The 13,427-nt window shown below is 37.8% G+C and overlaps 1 protein-coding gene across 2 annotated transcripts in view; it reads left to right on the top strand.

The window, feature by feature from the left end:
* The first annotated feature begins 2,042 nt into the window (after positions 1 to 2,042).
* Positions 2,043 to 13,427, top strand: part of BMPR1B (bone morphogenetic protein receptor type 1B) — a 179,138-nt gene continuing 167,753 nt past the window's right edge. For both annotated transcript variants that reach the window (XM_030313413.1, XM_030313411.1), the window contains exon 1: positions 2,043 to 2,194. The gene's annotated coding sequence lies outside the window, so the exon portion shown is untranslated. The remainder of the gene's footprint in view (positions 2,195 to 13,427) is intronic.

Raw genomic sequence — 13,427 nt, 5'->3', positions numbered from 1 at the left:
TTTCACTATTCTGCTTGAAAATCTCCTTAGCCAGATCTTTGGATATCATTAGGTGCTTTTTTTATTTTCCACATCACTGTGGGCAACAATATTGCTCAATGTACTGCAGCCATGTAACAAGAGTCTCCTTTTCTGCCTCTTCCAAAAACAAAACACTTATTTCTCTGGAACTCTCACAGTCCAACTCTTTGAGGCCTATCAGTCTTCCACTGATAGTCTCCTTCAGGTTCCATCTACGGTCTGGTCCAAAGACGAATACCGTATGTTTGGGTTTATTTAAAATTTTAAAAATGTTTGTTTATATATTGTTGAGACAGAGAGACAGAATGAGTGGGGGAGGGGCAGAGAGAGAAGGAGACAGAGAATCCCAGGCAGGCCCTGTGCTGTGGACCTCAAACTCACAGAATCGTGAGTTCGGGACCTGAGCCAAAACCAAGAGTCAGACTCTCAACCCACTGAGCTACCCAGGCACCTCTGGGTTTATCCAATTTTTTATTATCCCACTTCACACCTGATATTAAAGTGTGTTCCAGTTATGTGTTGCATTTTGACAAAACTGTAGCTTTATAACTGTATAACTTAGCAACTTAAAATAGCAAAAGACAGTGTTCTTACCTGTCTTGCCTGGTATGTGTGTGTCAGCATTTGGGCAGAGCTCCACTAGGTGGTTCTGGCACAGAGTGTTTCATGCCTTTGCAGTCAGATGGGGTCTGGAGCAGGAACAGCAGGGGGACTGAAGCAGCTAGGAACTGTCCATGCATGTCTGTGTTCACTCAGTCTGGAGGCCTCTCTGATTTCCCCACTATGGGGAACTTGGGTCTCTCTTTTACGGCACTGTGTCTGGCCTCTGCATGGTGAGACTGCTAAAATGGCAACTAAAGACTTCAAGAACACAGGAGTGTTCTTAGGAGTAAGGGGGGATTCGAATCACATGTTATCACCTGGCCTTGAAGCACAGAGGTTCACTTTTAGCATAGTCATAAGCTTATCCAGAGTTAAGGAGAAAGAGTTTAGACTTCACCTCTCAAATGGATGTAAGAAGAGCATTTGCTGTGGGCGATATTGTTGTGGGCATTTTTGGAAAATAAAATCTACCACACTCCTTTGTACCCAGCCTTTAGAGGTGAATTCTAAAGTTATAGAATGTGGAAATAGATGTTGTTAGAGATGAAGATAAAACCTTTTGTGTTAAAAAAAAAACAAAACAAAAACACTTGAGCTGAACATCCTCGGGTTCATCTTCTAGTTTTACTAATTTTTTTTTTAATTTTTTTTAACGTTTATTTATTTTTGGGACAGAGAGAGACAGAGAATGAATGGGGGAGGGTCAGAGAGAGGGAGACACAGAATCCGAAACAGGTTCCAGGCTCTGAGCTGTCAGCACAGAGCCCGATGCGGGGCTCGAACTCACGGACCACGAGATCATGACCTGAGCCGAAGTCGGCTGCTTAACCGACTGAGCCACCCAGGCGCCCCTAGTTTTACTAATTAAACATTCAGTGAATTTCCAGTGATAGCATGTAATGGGATTCTAAATTTGGTGTTTTTCTCTTGGCTAGGCCAAACTTATGATTGTGGGTGGTACATGTTTTAGGTTATATCAAGTTCTCAGACATGCAGAATTTATGAATGGTAATAGTTTTAACTGGCCAGCTATTGAAACCTTGTGTTTTTGTAGCAAAAGAGGAAAAATGTTCTGTAAAAGTGCAGAGAAATCCCATCTCTTCCTAAAATCTAACTCTGCATAAGTACTGACAGATTTTCCCAGTGATTCTTAAAACGGATCTTTTCAAATATCAAGAACCATATGGTTGAGTTTCACAACTGTGAAGAGCGAAGGCTTCATTAAAGGTGATGAGTGTGCAGCTGCTGGCGTCTCCTTTCTTGTTGGCCACAGCAGTTCAGTTTGTCCTGTGCCACTAGATAAGCGAGCCATGTGCGCTTTGGAAAATTTTTTGACAGTTTCAGATATTTTGTCTGCCTGTGCTGGACCCTGTTCACTGCATCTTTTCACTTCGGTTTCTCCTCTGCTTTCAGCAACAACCCTATCCAGCTGGTTTTTGTGGGAGACCCAGGCACGCGGCAGCCTGTGAAAGCCAGCGACCAGAAAACCACTGCCTACGTGAAACACGACTGTATCTTCACAGGGCTATCGAGGACCAGGCTCCATTCAGCCCTCTTAAAAGGGTCAAAGGTGATATAAAATGAATGGATCATCACAGTTGATTGCAATTACTGTACGTAGGAGAGTACATCGCTTTTTAGCCATCAGCCTGGCCCACTGATGATGAAAATTCAGTCTTCACAAGATCGAAGGCAGTGTTACTTAGTGATTTATTAACCATACTTTGAATGATCTTTTAAAATATTTGCAAAGTGTAGCTATAATAAGTTGCAACATAGGGTTGCTTAGTCCGTGTCATAGTCATAATTTTGCCTCAACAGTTTGCCCTCAGGGAAATTTTTCTGCAATACAGTCTGATTTCCAGCACGCAGCCTAGTGAAATTGGCAGTAGGCTTGTTCATTTAATTATAACTTGATTTTAAGACTATTGAACTGTCTTTGGAACAAAAGAAGTTTCATCATAGGTACATGGCAAACCTATAAAAGTGGCAAATGATAAAATAATTGGAAAACTGGATCATAAAGTAACAAAAGTAACATGAGGTGAGTAGATAATTGGAATGCCAGATTTTGATAAAAATATTTTCAGATTATCCCAGTTGACTTCACATTTTAATTGTGCTGTGAAAGGTAGTAACAGTTTATTTAGCGTGTTTATTCATGACAGTTGTACTTGTCGTTCACTTTATGAAGGATTTAAAATGTCCTATTTATTTATTTGCTTTTTATGCCTTTGTTCTGCCTCTTTCTGGAATGGATCCCCCTTTGCCTCTTATCCTAGAATAATTTCTACTCCCCCTATTAAGACTTAGTTCCACTATCAGGGTGCCTGGCTGGCTCAGTCAGTTAAGCATCTGACTTTGGCTCAGATATGATCGCATGGTTTGTGGGTTCGAGCCCCGTGTTGGGCTCTGTGCTGACAGCTCGGAGCTTGGAACCTGCTTCGGATTCTGTGTCTCTCTCTGTCCCTCTCCGCTCACACTCTCTTTCTCTGTCAAAAATAAATGAATAAACATTATAAAAAACAAACAAACAAACCTTAGTTCCACTACCATCTTTCCTTCCCCATTGAATGAAGTACTTGTATCTCTTTATCACTTAGGCATAGCTCTTGCGTTGCTTTTATTACTGTGCATTATAGCATTTAACTGTGTGCTACCTGGAGGCATGAGTTGCGTTTCATTTACTTTTGTATGTTACAGGTGCCTGGAATATTTTAGGTATTCAAAATTGTTTGCGGAAGGAACAAGTGATTGAATGGATTTATGGTTCTATTTGATTTTTCATTTGAGTCTGCAGTCTTTAATCATCAAATCCTCTTCCTCATTGATCCACCCTTCTTGTTTGGAGCATAAGGGCACCTCTCATTTCACATTTTCACGTATTTTTTTTACTTCTCTTTTAGTTTACCAAGGAGGGAGAGAATGGTAGTCAGGGCTTGGAAGTGGCGATGTATATTTGCACGAGGTCATACCAGCACTGAGCTGTTCTGTCTTATCTTCAGCCTTGGGAGGTTGATAAGTTTTCATTATTCATTCCTTAATTAGATGTTTGCTTAACCCCACAAAGGTTGTGTGAATATGCAAAAATGCATAAAATATAGCTCCTGATTTCAGTTCAGATACTGTCTACAAGAAAAGGGAAACAAGTATGTAATGCAAGTTGGGATTGCTGTGGGTTTTCATAAAGGGAGAGAAAGAATGCAAAGGCTGTTCTGAGATAGAGAGATTACCTTGGCTGGCTTTATCGGATAGAACTTTCCGAAGAAAAGTTTGAGTAGAAGTTGTCAACCCTTTTTACTTACATTCTGTGAATTCCAGGACAAATAGACTGTGTAGAAAATTTGTCCTTTAGAGGAAAATTGGGGGTAGTATAATATTTACATATGCACTTTTTTTTTTTTTACATACGCAATTCTGATGAAGTTTTGTTTTGGGTAGATAAGTAAAGGAATATCCTAAGTTTACCTTCTGTGGAGTGGTTGGATTTTTAAGTAGAACTCCTTCAGCTGGTTAGCCTAAATTAATACGTTAATTGAAACTGGAGAAGATGCTGTATCAGTGGAAATCTTAGGACTGTAGCACCACATGATAGTTCAATCAGTTTTTAGCTGCTTGGTTTGCTCTCCTGGAATGTGACCGGGACATCCTTGCTTTTGCTTTTCTTACAGCTTAATTTAGGTTCCTTAATTTAGGCACAGTTATTGTTAAAAAAATAAGAATTTAAATTGACCCCAAGAGTTGGGAAATGAAACGTTTTACTACCATTAGGGGCTTTATTTTCTACTCAGTGCAGTACAACAAAAGGTATACGGGTGTGTTTATTTGAACAATAGAAATGTCATCTATATCTGATAAATGTATCTAAACATTTTAATGTGATGAGTTTCTCAGGTCGCAGCAGTGCTGGTGAATCAACCGCATTTCTCCTTAAAGATTATTTCCTTTTTTTTTTTTTTTTTTTTTTATAAATTTGGAAGGAATTTTTTTTTTCAACGTTTATTTATTTTCAGGACAGAGAGAGACAGAGCATGAGCAGGGGAGGGGCAGAGAGAGAGGGAGACACAGAATCGGAAACAGGCTCCAGGCTCTGAGCCATCAGCCCAGAGCCCGACACGGGGCTCGAACTCATGGAGTGCGAGATCGTGACCTGGCTGAAGTCGGACGCTTAACCGACTGCGCCACCCAGGCGCCCCAAGATTATTTCTTAACTCAGCTCTAGTAGGTGAAGTCTTACAGAATTACGTGCCACAAAATGATGTACCATTTACAGCAGAGTGGATCATGTGCTCATGTGACCCACACTAGAGGAATCCCATGGTCAGTCTTACAGATCATCAAAAAGAATAATGTCAGCAAAATTCAGATACTGTTTCAAAGGTTTGTGTATTTGTTTTCCTCACAAGAGATAAGTCATTCACAAAATATAAGCAAATATATTCTAGAATTTACAGGGAGGTATATAAAATGAATACATTAGGCATTTCCAAAATAATTTTCAGCTAAATTTAATTTTTATTTAATTTTTACTTTTTAACATTTTTTAATGTTTACTTATTTTTAAAAGAGGGAGAGAGAGAAAACGAGTGAGGAAGAGGCGGGGGAGGGGGGGATCCAAAGCAGGCTCCAGGCTCTGAGCTGTCAGCACAGAGCCCGACGCAGGGCTTGAACTCGTGAGCCACGAGATCATGACCTGAGCCAAACTTAGATACCCAACTGACTGAGCCATCCAGGCGCCCCACATTTTTAAAGGGAAGTGTTTCAATAATTGCCTTCATTTTTGTTGTTCAAAAGAATTTGCTTCAGGAACTAACACGTCTAAGGTGTATTGCTCCTTTTAACGAAATATCCAGGTTGAAACGAAACAGTCTAGGTACATGACAAATTTCAGTTGAAATTTTAATCTTTCAGTAGCTGTTTATGTAATTAGACTAAAATTTAAATTCTTCACCATGGCCTAAATTAGTGCTTCTCCACTGGGACTGCATATCAGAATCACATGGAGAGTTTTAAAGAATACTGATCTCTGTTCCTACTCCAGCGATTCTGGTTTAATTGGTCTGGGGTATTGCAGGATATCTGGATTTTTAAAAGCATCTCAGATAATTCCAGTGTGCAGCACAGTTTAGGAACCACTGATCTGAAACACTACATCGTCCAGTCATTGTCTAATTATTGGGCTTTTTTTTTTTTTTTTTTTTTTTTTTTTTGGTCAGTTGAATACCAAGGATTCTTTTTATTCAAGTATCTTTTCATTAGCAATTCCTTCTGCCTGGAATACTCTTCCTTCAGATCTTTCTAGGCTGTTTCCTTCTCATCATTCAGGCTTCAGCTCAAAGGATTCTGCTTCGGGCAAGGCTTTTCTTAGTCCCCCTTGCCTAAACTTTTTTCCCCCCAGTATTATCACATTATTCTGTTTCACCTTTATTATTGCCTTTTTTTTCTTATGAGATGATACCATATTTGTTTGTTAGGTCCCCCCACCCCCCCGCCTCTAGAATGTAAAGTCTATAAGGGCATGTGTGGCATACCTGCTTCACCATCATATTCCTAGCACTTAAAGCCAAGCCTGTCATATAGTTCAATAATTATTATTGCTCTATAAATATTTTTTTAATAAATGGCTGAAAGTGCTGATAGAAAAATTCTTATGGGAATATACAAAATTATATCTTTTTTTCTCTTAAAAACCTCAAAACATGGGGTCACATTTTAAAAATTAGAATAAAGCCATAGGATGAAATGAGTTGAAAATGTCATCAGGCAGGAAAAAGGAAACCTAGCAATGTAGCAGCCCCCAGTACTGAGGACTGAAGGGCAGTGGTATTAGGACAGGAATAGTTACACCACTTGAGGCCTTCACTCCATGGCCATACCTTGGGTCTTACCGTCATCCCAAAGTGCCATATATTTGAAATCTTCCTGTATGTTCTGGTTAATTTCTTTTAAGAATTCAGATATAATTTCTTCCTCTAGATGCCTTCCCTGAGCTCAGTCTCCAGGAAGAGTTAGGTTTACTGTGCTTGGCTTGTTTATATCACGGTCATTGCCATTCACTAGTCTTCTCTCTACCGTCACCAGCTTCTAGCCTTTCTGAGAATAGAGATTGTGTCTATAGTGCCAAACCCATAACAGGTACTCAGCAACTGTTTTGCTGAATGAAAGCATAAATAAATATGAAATATTGCATAAGAACCATTAGAACTGCTAATGAAAATTATAAAATGGATTTGTCAGCAATATAAGTAAGTTGAAGTAGTCTTTCATAGAATAAAGCAATAAATAAGGGTACTCTAGGCCAACTGGGTGGTGTGATGTTATGCACACTTAGGAAATTAAGAAAACATTGTTGGTGCCAATAAGTCTGAGCACTGGCTTCCAACTGATATGTGGCTTGTCATCTGAACAAGGTTTTCATCACTCACTTGGGACTTTTTATACATTATTTACCCTTTTTGATAAACTTTTTTTCAATAGCTGCTATTCAGATGGATGCATTTTCCAGTAACACCTGATATGCATTTTAAAATGTAGCTTTTAATTGGTATTGATTGCCAGTAAGCCCAGTGATAACTTTCATTACTGTACTTTGAACTTTGTTGTTCTGCCCAAAAGAAAATGGCAGCAACCTTTTGGGCATATAAATATTTAAAATTCTCTGTGTAGAGGCCCTGTTAGTTCCATGGATACTACTGTCATAATTTTAGCACTTAAATACTCCTTAGGATTGCTGTTTCAGGTAGTATCCTGCTTCAAATCTCTACATAACTACTATGCATAGTTTACCTAAAGGCTAGATTAGTAGGTCTTTCAAAAGGTAAGTCATGTAGTTGAATGTATTTTCGTTAATATTGTGGAATTATTTATTGCCTCATTTTCTGTCACAAAGGAGATAAAACAGAGAAAGAGGAGTAAATACTCAGGACATAAGTGCTTATCAGGTCCCCTCAGATCTTCCTGAAATGCGCAGCGTATCACTGCTTTACTGGCTCGCAGCCTGGGAACTGGTGTGCACTTTTCCCTTATAGTTTTAGCATTATCAAGTGCAAACCAAGCTATTTGTCATCTTTCTAGGAAGGAAACACAACAAGCAAGGAGAGCAAGGAGTTAATACCAGAGTCACAGCATGCAATGAAATTTTCCTATTAAGTTTTTTTTTTTTTTTTTTTTTGAAAGAGAGAGAATCTTAAGCAGGCTCTGTGCCCAGCACAGAGTCTGACACGGGGTTTGATCTTAACCACTGTGAAATCATGACCTGAGCGGACATCAAGAGTAAGATGCTTAACCGACCGAGCCACCCAGGTGCCACCCAGTTTTCCTTTTAATCTGCATTCCCGAATAGATCCAGTTCTTCACCAGTTTAAATGTTACTTCCTAGAGATAAAGATTTAGAGGTCATCCCAAGAAAAGACACAGAAGTATGGAAGCACACACATAACATTTCCAGTGGGTGAGCATATGGTTTGGTGTATTAGGAGTGTGTAATACAGGATTTGTGTTGTGGGCAAAGGAGAAATGAAACCAAAAGGGTAATAAGGTCGGTTCGAGATGGCAGAGAGGACTGTATTCTGTGCAGAAAAGTTCAAACCCTCTGTTGTTGGCAAGAGTGCATGTTGACTTTTTCTTTTTTGTGGCAGTGCAGAAGGTTGTTGGAGGAGAAAGGAGAGTGGTGACAGGACTAGATTTCAGTATTTAAGGTTATGTAAAAACTAAATCTGAATTTTGGTGGGAACAGAGGGAAGGGAAAAGACAGAGATTTCAAAGATGGGTTCTTCATAGAGGAAGGGAAAAAAAGGGAGGGAAGCAAACCATAAGAGACTTAACTACAGAGAACAAGCAGGGTTAATGGACGGAGGTGGGTGGGGGTGGTGGTGAGCTAAATGGGTGATGGGTATTCAAGAGGGCACTTGTGATGAGCACTGGGTGTTGCATGTAAGTAATGAATTACTGAGTTCTAGTCCTGAAACTAATATTATACTATATGTTAACTGACTAGAACTTAAATAAAAATCTGAAAAACAAAAAAGCAAAAAACAAAGATATAGTCTTGAGTTTTAGTAACTAAACGGAATTGGGGGAGACCAGAAGTGGAATTTTGAAATTTTAAGTTTGGATGACTGTTATTACCGTGTATGTACTGTGTATGTGTGTGTTTGCCATTATCGTCAAAAACATATATGCCCCTGGGGCGCCTGGGTGGCTCAGTCGGTTAAGCGTCCGACTTCAGCTCAGGTCACGATCTCGCGGTCGGTGAGTTTGAGCCCCGCGTCCGGCTCTGGGCTGATGGCTCAGAGCCTGGAGCCTGCTTCCCATTCTATGTCTCCCTCTCTCTCTGCTCCTCCCCCGTTCATGCTCTGTCTCTCTCTCTGTCTCAAAAATAAATAAACGTTAAAAACAAACAAACAAACAAACAAACAAACAAAAACATATATGCCCCAAACAGGAAGACTTCAGTATTTCCTCTAGGAATTCATGTTTTTTCCACAGAAGAGTAATTTCCACTAGGATATGGCCCCTCTGGTATTATTGAAAAGTACAGTAGTAAGGGTCAAGGGTTAAATGTGAAAAGACCAAATTCAGTTTCTGTCTACACTTCTTTCAAACTTTAACATGTTGGACTCTTCCTTTACCTGCTTTGCACTTAGCTTCCTTATATGTAAAGTAGGGATACTTTCTAACTGGCTCATCTTAATGAACAAATGAGATAACATATGAAAACACGTTTTAAAAATCTGAAGTGCTGGGCACCAGGGTGGCATAGTTGGTTGAATGACCAACTCTTGATTTCAGCTCAGGTCAAGATCTCAGAGTCTTGGGATCAAGCCCCATCGTAGGCATGGAGCCTGCTTAAGATTCTCTCTCTCCTTCTCTCTCTCTCTCTCTCCTTCCCTTCCTCCCTCCCTCTGAACCCTCCACTCTTGCACGTGCATGTGTGTGTCTGTGCACACGTGCTCTCTCTCTCAAAGACAAAAAAATAATAAAAAGAAAAGTAAAAAAAACAAAAACAAAAACAAAAACCTGAAGTGCTACATAAATATGAGTTGTTAGTTTTGTACGTACCATTAAGAGTTGGACAGTAAGAGGTTTTACTTCATCAGCAGGGATCCCTTCATCCTGAGGACATGCTTTGATGTTCTTTACTCTCCTTCATGTTCTCCACTGAGTTACTTAAGCATCAGGTATTAGTAGCAGTTTGTATATGCTTTTCTAAGCACAAATATTTATACAAAGCAATTTTTTTGATTCCATGGTTCAGTACGATTATTTTCAAAATAAAAATGTAAGCAGGTTGATTATTAAATTGATGTCTTACTAGTTAGCATTATTTCATCTCTTTATTGGATGATGAAAAGAAAACTATAAGGATATTCTTTATTCTTACCTTTCCTACTTTTACCATCCACCTATCCTCAGCTCAGTTCCAGCCCTGTTCTAGGTCAGCATAGGCCAAATACCCAGAAGGAAGCAAATTACAGGAAGGGGGAAAATCACCTCAAAGTGTTCTCCTTACAGTATTTACCTGTTCCACGGTAGTTTAATGAAATGAAAGCTGACAAAAACTAGAAAGACTGCCTTAGTCCAGGTCAGTGTGTGATTTAATTCTCTCTCAGAAATAGGGGCTACTGGGTGGCTCAGTTGGTTAAGCATCTGACTCTCAGTTTCAGCTCAGGTCATGATCTCACAGTTTCATGAGTTTGACCCTACGTCAGGCTCTGTGCTGATGGTGCAGAGCCTGCTTGGGATTCTCTCTCTTCTCACTCTCTCTCTGCCCCTCCTCCCACTCACACTGTCTCTAAATAAATAAATACACAAAAAACTTTAAAAAAAAAAAAGGAATGTATATGACAATATTCAGATCCTTTCAAATTCAGAAGTAAAATTAATATTTTTTTCATCTTTAGTCTTTTTTTCCCCTTAGTTATTTTTGATACCACTTTTCAAGGAAATTTCAGGTCCTGTCAAGCAGGATAGCCAACAGAAGGAAGCACATTTTATATGACTCACACTAGAGTAGTAGATACCTCATTCATTTCTTGTTTAAAATTAGTTTGCTTTCGGGGCGCCTGGGTGGCTCAGTCGGTTAAGTGTCTGACTTCGGCTCAGGTCATGATCTCACTGTCTGTGGGTTTGAGCCCCGCATTGGGCTCTGTGCTGACAGCTCAGAGCCTGGAGCCTGCTTCGGATTCTGCGTCTTCCTCTCTCTCTGCCCCTCTTCTGCTTGCGCTCTGTCTCTGTCTCTCAGTTATAAATAAACATTAAACAATTAAAAAAAATAAAAATAAAAAAATAAAATTAGTTTGCTTTATTGTTTCCTTTTTATTTTCTCTCACTTTTTTGAAATATATTTTGACTAGAAAAAAATGTGGCCTTAACATGAATAATTATATTCCTTAGTTTCATAGTTTATATCTTCCATATGAAAGCAGATTCATCATAGAGCAATAAAATAAACCAGTATTGTTTTTCTTTTCTTTTATGGATGATCAGACTTAATGTGACTGGCTATTTTCATTGCCTGTTAAATTTAATCATTCAGTGGTATTTTTATAGGCTATTGCCATATGATTAATGAATAATAAAAAAGGTCAGCTTAATTGTGGTTGACAGGTGGTTCCCTCTCCCATTGAGTGAGTTTTTTCTGAATCCTTCCTGGCTGGGGTTTTTCACTCTCTATCGTAAGGAATGTATGGCATTAGCTTGTTTTATGGAACCCTGACCCCAATCTTTCCTACTCTCTCCTTTCAGCTGACTGAAATCCCTCTGGTGTGGGTGATTTCAGGACCACCTTTATAACTGCTCCTTCCCTGCAGAGGACACTTACGGCTTTCTTGAGATTCCATTTCCACTGCCCAACAAAATATACTGTAATTTTTTCCAGAAATAAGTGTTCTTCTGTTACATTAATATCATGTTGATAATTATAGGTATCTGCATGAATGAAAAGGTCTCTGAACGGGTTGTTCTTGAAAAAAACTATGAATATCGAGAGATATCTACATCTTTATGATGAAAGAAAAACCGTTGTTTCAGATGTGGGATAATATCTGTCATTTGGATATTAGAGCAATTCAGAGATTAATGGAATTAAAAATTCTCATCATCATGAAGATTCTTATTGACATTCTTAAGTTTCCATTTTGCAGTGATAGTAGAAGACTTTGAATTACTGTGAATTAGTTCTCTAGTTTTAGAAAATAAATATTAAAGATATGGTTTTAAGAACTGTACACATTTTAAAAGTAGAAAATTACTGAAATTATATTACAAATATTATGTTAAAAATCACGTTTGAGATTTTCCTCAGTATTATAAAAAATATACATGTGGTTTTAAGAGAAAAACAAATACTGATACATAGTTATGAGCTAAGCTATTATTATTAAGCATGAAGAAACATTAATATAGTTTTAATATAGGTCCAATTAGCAACAATGATAGTATAAAAATTAGTTTATATCCCTGATGCTTTTCAGCTCTTTGTTATTACCTTATTTTATGAAATATAATTGAGCTTTATTATTTACTCTGGTTATATGCATTCTATACACTATGAATTTCAAAACAATTTCTATTTATAAATGATAAAATGTTTTAGTTTAGTTGGGCACTAGTTGGTGTGATACCAAATGAAAGTTAAAAAGGACATGCATTCTTTGCTGTGGTTTCCTTGTTTAGTTTGCTTCTTTGCAATTTATATACAACATTGTTCTAGTTGAAAAGAACAAATGGTCTGTTTATTAATTGTGCAGTCAATACTTCTCAAAACTAATGATAGATAAGAACTTAAACTAGCAGCAGTAAAGGTTAGTAGACTTGGTTGTAGGGTTAGTAGGTTAGTAGGTTGTGTGACTTTCCTGTGGGCTCCTGGGGGCCTAAAGTATTTATTACTTGGGAACAAAGAACCTTAGAGTTAAAGGTAAGTGACTCTGTGTGATGGGACTCACAGTAGGGCCTATAAAAGAGAAAACAGCCCATCCTTAGCTACTCACTAGGCACAATGTAGAGTCAATTTCCTTTCTCCAGAGTCATTTACATTGAAAGGCACATATTCCCACAGGTCTTTTTGAAAAATGACAATAAGCTTGGATTACTAATATTTTCCTTGTAGACATTTGTCCCTGAGGAGTGTCTCATTCTTTATAGTGTTGGATATATTTGTAGTATTCATATCTGATTAAGCTTATCAACACATACTTTTAAGTCATTTGCTACTTAATCAATTTTTTGCTTTTTTACCTCTGTCTTCAAAGAAGCATGAAATTAAAGCATTAATATGATTGGATTATAAGTCCAGTTTCTGATGGAGTACTTTATTATTGATCTGATGGAGTACATTATTATGGCCAAACTAAAAATATTAATGTAGGTATTTATCATAATACTAAACAGAGGATTAGTACATTTGCTTTGTAATTGCATTTTTTAAAAAGTTTCTTTTCTTCACTGAAAATTCTATTAGACTGTATAGGAATTCAAACTAAGTTATTTGAAAATTGAAATGATATACCACTAAATCAAGTATTTTTAATTCCTAATCTTTCATTTGTTTATTAGAATATTCATTTCTTTAGCTAATAAGTTACTTATTATGCCTGTGCCAGGTACAACTTTGCTGAGCATTTGAAAATAAGTTTTAAGTTTTATTTGGTCCTAGTGTTTTCTGAAATTATATTTACTGGAAGTAAAGAGTAAATATCCAAAAAGCCAATAAGCATAAGAAAAGATACTCAATTAGTAGTCATTAGGGAAATACAAATTAAAATCACAATGAGATTCTGCTTTATATTTACAAGTATTACTGT

The sequence above is a fragment of the Lynx canadensis genome, chromosome B1 (genome assembly GCF_007474595.2).
Source record: "Lynx canadensis isolate LIC74 chromosome B1, mLynCan4.pri.v2, whole genome shotgun sequence".
Classification (NCBI taxonomy): domain Eukaryota; kingdom Metazoa; phylum Chordata; class Mammalia; order Carnivora; family Felidae; genus Lynx; species Lynx canadensis.
This window is presented reverse-complemented; position numbering and strand designations above follow the sequence as displayed.